The 6,691-nt window shown below is 42.9% G+C and overlaps 1 protein-coding gene across 13 annotated transcripts in view; it reads left to right on the top strand.

Moving 5' to 3' along the window:
* The window catches only part of LOC145530608 (uncharacterized), a 30,883-nt gene that overhangs the window by 12,080 nt on the left and 12,112 nt on the right, over positions 1-6,691 (top strand). The gene's annotated exons all lie outside the window — the stretch shown is intronic.

Below are 6,691 nucleotides of genomic sequence, written 5' to 3'. Positions count from 1 at the left end.
GCGAGGTCGGCCGTGCTTCCTCCGGGAGGCTTCTGTGCTAGCTCATGCACGGGAATACAAGTTTTCTTGTCTTCTTCCTTTAGTTTTAGCGCACTGACTGTGTTACGTATTGGCTGTATGCCTGGAACCTCGCAAACGTTTTAGCATTTAACTGACCACTCAACCATTATAGTATTCTTGCCTGGAGAATTCCATGGATAGAGGAGCCCTGCGAGCTGTAGTCCGTAGGGTCGCACAGAGTCGGACAGGACTGAGAGACTAGCATTTTACAACTCAACCAGTCTGTACTGGAGGTTCAGTCTTCCCCAGATTTACATGCCTCCGCCTGTTGCTCACTGATGGTTGGGAAATGTGGGCCTGCTTCCAGTCATCAAGCTAAACTGGGTCTTTTGTTTTATGCAGAGAAATCAGCTCCACAGTAGGTAATCTTTTTTTCCATGTGGGGATCACCAGACCATCTGGGAAACTTTTCCCATAGACTGTCTCTATGTCTGGTGGCCTTGGGAAGTCCTAAAGATTCAACGAAGGAATTCACCAAGCTCAGGTCAAGTGAGCCTCCCCACCACCACAGCGCCACCATGGGACACAGCTTAACTCAATTCTTGGGGGCACTTGTCAATGTATCCCCAAGAGTCTAGGTGGCATAGTCTGTGTCCAAGTGGTGCCTGAGGAGGATGTGATGACAAGAGACTGCAGCTGTCCCTGATGGCAGAGTGAGGAGGAAGGCCTGCATGTCCCTCCATAGTAGGACAGTTTCCTGTCTCCTCTGGGCCAGCTACACACCTCGGGAGGGTTGCAGGGCTGTCTTGACAGAACCTTAACAAACCTTGGCCAGTTGGTGGGAAAAGGGACCTCACCAGAAAGAGGCTAGAAGTAGGGTCCCAGAAGTGGGACTTGGGGGCTGTCTTATGGGGTCCAAAAGATACATAGAGATTCTCAGTGGAGGCCTCCAAAAAACTAACAAAAGCATCTGTATTAGTAGGGTTCTCCCTGGTGGCTCAGATGGTAAAGAATCTGCCTGCCATGCTGGAGACCTGGATTTGATCCCTGGGTTTGGAAGAGGCCCTAGAGAAGGAAATGGCAACCCGCTCTAGTTTTCTTGCCTGGGAAATCCCATGGACAGAGGAGCCTAGTGGGCTACAGTCCATGGGGTTGCAAAGAGTCAGACATGACCAAGCAGCTAACACTTTGATTTTCACTTTCTCCAGAGAAACAGAATCGACAGAATACCATAGAATGAGAGGTTTGTTTTAAGGAATTAAGTCACAGTGATTGTGGAAACAGTGAATCCAAGATTTGGTGAGGTAGTCCAACAGGCTGAAGACTCAGGGAAAGCATCCTAAAGCAGTTAGCTCGAAGAATCCCTGCTTGCTCAGGGAAAGTCAGTTTTTGTTCTATTAAGACCTTCAACTGCTTGGATGGGGCCCACCCACACAGTGGAAGGGAATCTACTTTGCTCAAAGTCCACAGATTTAAATGTTAATCTCATCTGGGACTTCCCTGGTGGTCCAGTAGTTAAGAATCTGTCTTCCAAGGCAAGGGATGTGGGTTCAATCCCCAGTTGGGGAACTAACATACCACATGCCATGGAGCAACAACCAAGCCTGTGCACTGCAATGAAGACCCAGCACACCCCAAAATTTTAACAATAATAATGATAAAAATATTTTTTAGATGTTTGGTGGTGTTGTTCAGTCACTAAGTCGTGTCCAACACTTTGTGACCCAATGGACTGCAGCACACCAGGTTTCCCTGTCCTTCACTTATCTCCCAGAGTTTGCTCAAACTCATGTCCATTGAGTCAGTGATGACATCCAACCAGCTCATCCTCTGTCGTCCTCTTCTCCTCCTTCCCTCAATCTTTCCCAACTTCAAGGTCTTTTCCAATAAGCTCAGGTGGCCGAAGTATTGGAGTTTCAGCATCAGTCTTTCCAATGAATATTCAGGATTGATTTCCTTTAAGATCAGCTGTTTTGATCTCCTTGCTGTCCAAGGGACTCTCTAGAGTCTTATCCAGCACCACAGTTGGAAGGCATCAGTTCTTCAGCACTCAGCCTTTTTTATGGTCCAACTCTCACATCCATACATGACTACTGGAAAAACCATCACTTTGATTATACAGACCTTTATTGGCAAAGCGCTGTCTCTGCATTTTAATATGCTGTCGAGATATTAAATGTTAATCTCATCTAAAAAAAACCTTCACAAAAACGTGTAGAATAATGTGTGACAAAATATCTGGGCATGATGGCCCAGCCAAACTGATGCATAAAATTAACCATCAAAAAAATATCTTCGGGGAGAAAAGGGCAACTTTTGTTTGGATGTCTTCCATGACAGAGACAGCTCTATTGGACAATCAAGGGACATCTGCATACTGTACCATCTAAAGTAAAATAGGTTTTTGCACCTTTATCTCTCATGGCCCCATTCAGTTGACCCCAATGTTGCCAAAAGCAGTCATCTGGGGAGGAAGTAGAGGAAAAAGAGGTGAGGAGCAGATTCTATCTCCTTTCCCCTTCTGAAACCTCTCCACGTGGGAGCCTGAATCAGATCTAAGCTGGGGAAATGGGAGAAGTCATAAATGGCACATGAGATGGAAATTCTAACATCAGATTAAGTGTTGTTTTTATTTATGCATTATTTTTTCATAACAAAACTTTTCCTGACTATTATGGATACAGTGTTGAAATGGCATTCTTTCTGAGTTGGTTTCAAACTGAGAAGAAAACAATAGCTGTCAGATTTCCTCACTCTGCAAAGTAGGTTGCTTGGAGAGCCTTAGACCTGGCAAGGAAGTTGTCTCAAAACCAGCTTTGTGACCCTTAGCTCAATACCTAGTTCAAAGTAGGAAAACACTGAGATTGAATTGGCTTGAAATTTGAAATAATTTCCTTGCAGAATGTTGTTTCAAACATGTCACTGCAGTTGAATAAAGTATAATTCAGGCTAAGAATCTGTCTCAACCAACATCTCCTTCTTCAGGATTCCCAGAGCTTTTGCTGTGCTGAATAGCACTTGTAGCTCTGTATTAGAGAAAGAGATGTATTTTTCTTGTCTTATATTTCCTCCTAGATTGCAAACTCCTTGAAATTCCGTCAGATTTATCTTAGCATCCCCCCAAAATGTCTAATCAGTGCCTGACTGGCTTTGTGAGTCATAGATATTTGTTGAATGAATGAATGAATGAATGAGTAAGCCGTTGACTCTAGCTGAGAATAGGCTCTTCAACTCCACTTTTGTAGTTGAACCTGGTAGCAAAAGTTACAAAGAGTACTGACCTGGTCAGGTGCCATTTGTTGATAGTTCATAGCAGCTTTACTTCTAATAGTCAAAAACTGGAAACAACCAAGATAGGTGAATGGCTAAACAAACAGCAGTGTACAGTAATCTTTTTGCAATATGTACATGAACTAAATCATATTGCACACTATAACTTACACAATGGTATACCTCAATTATGTTTCAATAAAACTGGGGGAAAAACCCTGTGGATCTATATCATGGAATACAACATTAGAAAGGAACAAACTTGATACAACTTCAATGGATCTAAACTGCCTTATGTTGAATGAAAAAAGCCCATCATAAAACATCATATAACATTCTTAAAATGACATAATTATAGAGATATAAAACATATTAGTGGTTTCAAGGGATAAGAAAAGCTGGGCCAGGGAGATAGTTAGAGGTTCAGTGTGAGGGTTCAGTGGTGATGGAATAGTTCCGGATCTTGAGGCAATAGTGATTACACATGTAGTAAAACGACATAGCTCTATTAACACACTTGCTGCTAACGTTAGCTTCCTAGCTTTTCGCTTATACTATCATTACATAGTATATAAGCAATGGAGTTAACTGGGTGAAGGATCCCCAGAACCTCTCTGCATGCACTTGGCAACTTCCTTTAAATCTATCATGGTTTGAATGTTTAACGCGTAAAGAAGAAACTATATCACCCATATATTCTTATCACAAAGTATTTAACCTGTATCTAATTCTGATTACTAAAATAATTAATACTAATTCAGTTCAGAGAAGGCAAAGGCACCCCACTCCAGTACTCTTGCCTGGAAAATCCCATGGATGGAGGAGCCTGGTAGGCTACAGTCCATGGGGTCGCTAAGAGTCGGACACGACTGAGTGACTTCACTTTCACTTTTCCCTGTCATGCACTGGAGAAGGAAATGGCAACCCACTCCAGTATTCTTGCCTGGAGAATCCCAGGGACGACGGAGCCTGGTGGGCTGCGGTCTGTGGGGTCGCACAGAGTCGGACACTACTGAAGTGACTTAGCAGCAGCAGCAGCAGTTCAGTTCAGTTCAGTCCCTCAGTCGTGTCAGACTCTTTGTGACCCCATGAACCGCAGCATGCCAGGCCTCCCTATCTATCACCAACTCCCGGAGTTTACCCAAACTCATGTCCATTGAGTCGGTGATGCCATCCAGCCATCTCATCCTCTGTCATCCCCTTCTCCTCCTGCCCTCAATCTTTCCTAACATCAGGGTCTTTTCAAATGAGTCAGCTCTTCGCATCAGGTGGCCAAAGTATTGGAGTTTCAGCTTCAACATCAGTCCTTCCAATGAACACCCAGGGCTCATTTCCTTTAGGATGGACTAGTTGGATCTCCTTGCAGTCCAAGGGACTCTCAAGAGTCTTCTCCAACACTACAGTTCAAAAGCATCAATTCTTCGGCGCTCAGCTTTCTTTATAGTTCAACGGACCTTTGTTGGCAAAGTAATGTCTCTGCTTTTAAATATGCTATCTAGGTTAGTCATAACTTTCCTTCCAAGGAGTAAGCATATTTTAATTTCATGGCTGCAATCACCATTTGCGGTGATTTTGGAGCCCCCCAAAATAAAGTCAGCCACTGTTTCCACTGTTTCCCCATCTATTTGCCATGAAGTGATGAGACCAGATGCCATGATCTTAGTTTTCTGAATGTTGAGCTTTAAGCCAACTTTTTCACTCTCCTCTTTCACTTTCATCAAGAGGCTCTTTAGTTCTTCTTTGCTTTCTGCCATAAGGGTGGTGTCATCTGCATATGTGAGGTTATTGACATTTCTTCTGGTAATCTTGATTCTAGCTTGTGCTTCTTCCAGCCCAGTTTTTCTCATGATGTACTCTGCATATAAGTTAAATAAGCAGGGTGACAATATACAGCCTTGATGTACTCCTTTTCCTATTTGGAACCAGTCTATTGCTTCCTGACCTGCATACAGGTTTCTCAAGAGGCAGGTCAGATGGTCTGGTATTCCCATCTCTTTCAGAATTTTCCACAGGTTATTGTGATCCACACAATCAAAGGCTTTGGCATAGCCAATAAAGCAGAAATAGATTTTTTCTTGAACTCTCTTGCTTTTTCGATGATCCAGTGGATGTTGGCAATTTGATCTCTGGTTCCTCTGCCTTTTCTAAAACCAACTTGAACATCTGGAAGTTCACGGTTCACGTATTGCTGAAGCCTGGCTTGGAGAATTTTGAGCATTACTTTACTAGCGTGTGAGATGAGTGCAATTGTACGGTAGTTCAAGCATTCTTTGACATTGCCTTTCTTTGGGATTGGAATGAAAACTGACCTTTTCCAGTCCTGTGGCCACTGCTGAATTTTCCAAACTTGCTGACATATTGAGTGCAGCACTTTCACAGCATCCTCTTTAGGATTTGAAATAGCTCAACTGGAATTCCATCACCTCCACTAGCTTTGTTCATAGTGATGTTTCCTAAGGCCCATTTGACTTCACATTCCAGGATGTCTGTCAGAGGCAGGTCAGGTGGTCACACCGTCGTGATTATCTGGGTTGTGAAGATCTTTTTTATACAGTTCTTCTGTGTATTCTTGCCACCTCTTCTTAATATCTTCTGCTTCTGTTAGGTCCATACCATTTCTGTCTTTTATTGAGCCTATCTTTGCATGAAATACTCCCTTGGTATCTCTAACTTTCTTGAAGAGATCTCTAGTCTTTCCCATTCTATTGTTTTCCTCTATTGCTCTGCATTGGTCACTGAGGAAGGCTTTCTTATCTCTCCTTGCTATTCTTTGGAACTCTGCATTCAGATGAGTATATCTTTCATTTTCTCCTTTGCTTTTTGCATCCCTTCTTTTCACAGCTGTTTGTAAGGCCTCCTCAGACAGCCATTTTGCTTTTTTTGCATTTCTTTTTCTTGGCGGTGGTTTTGATCCCTGTCTCCTGTACAATGTCATGAACCTCCATCCATAGTTCATCAGACACTCTGTCTATCAGATCTAGTCCCTTAAATCTATTTCTCACTTCTACTGTATAATCGTAAGGGATTTGATTTAGGTCATACTTGAATGGTTTAGTGGTTTTCCCCACTTCCTTCAATTTATGTTTGAATCTGAAATAAGGAGTTCATGATCTGAGCCATAGTCAGCTCCAGGTCTTGTTTTTGCTGACTGTATAGAGCTTCTCCATCTTTGGCTGCAAAGAATATAATCAATCTGATTTCGGTGTTGGCCATCTGGTGATGTCCATGTGTAGAGTCTTCTCTTGTGTTGTTGGAAGAGGGTGTTTGCTATGACCAGTGCTTTCTCTTGGCAAAACTCTATTAGCCTTTGCCCTGCTTCATTCTGTACTCCAAGGCCAAATTTGCCTGTTACTCCAAGTGTGTCTTGACTTCCTACTTTTGCATTCCAGTCCCCTATAATGAAAAGGACATCTTTTTTGGG

Source organism: Giraffa tippelskirchi, chromosome 12 (genome assembly GCF_054371585.1).
Source record: "Giraffa tippelskirchi isolate mGirTip1 chromosome 12, T2T-mGirTip1v1.2.pri, whole genome shotgun sequence".
Lineage (NCBI taxonomy): Eukaryota > Metazoa > Chordata > Mammalia > Artiodactyla > Giraffidae > Giraffa > Giraffa tippelskirchi.
This window is presented reverse-complemented; position numbering and strand designations above follow the sequence as displayed.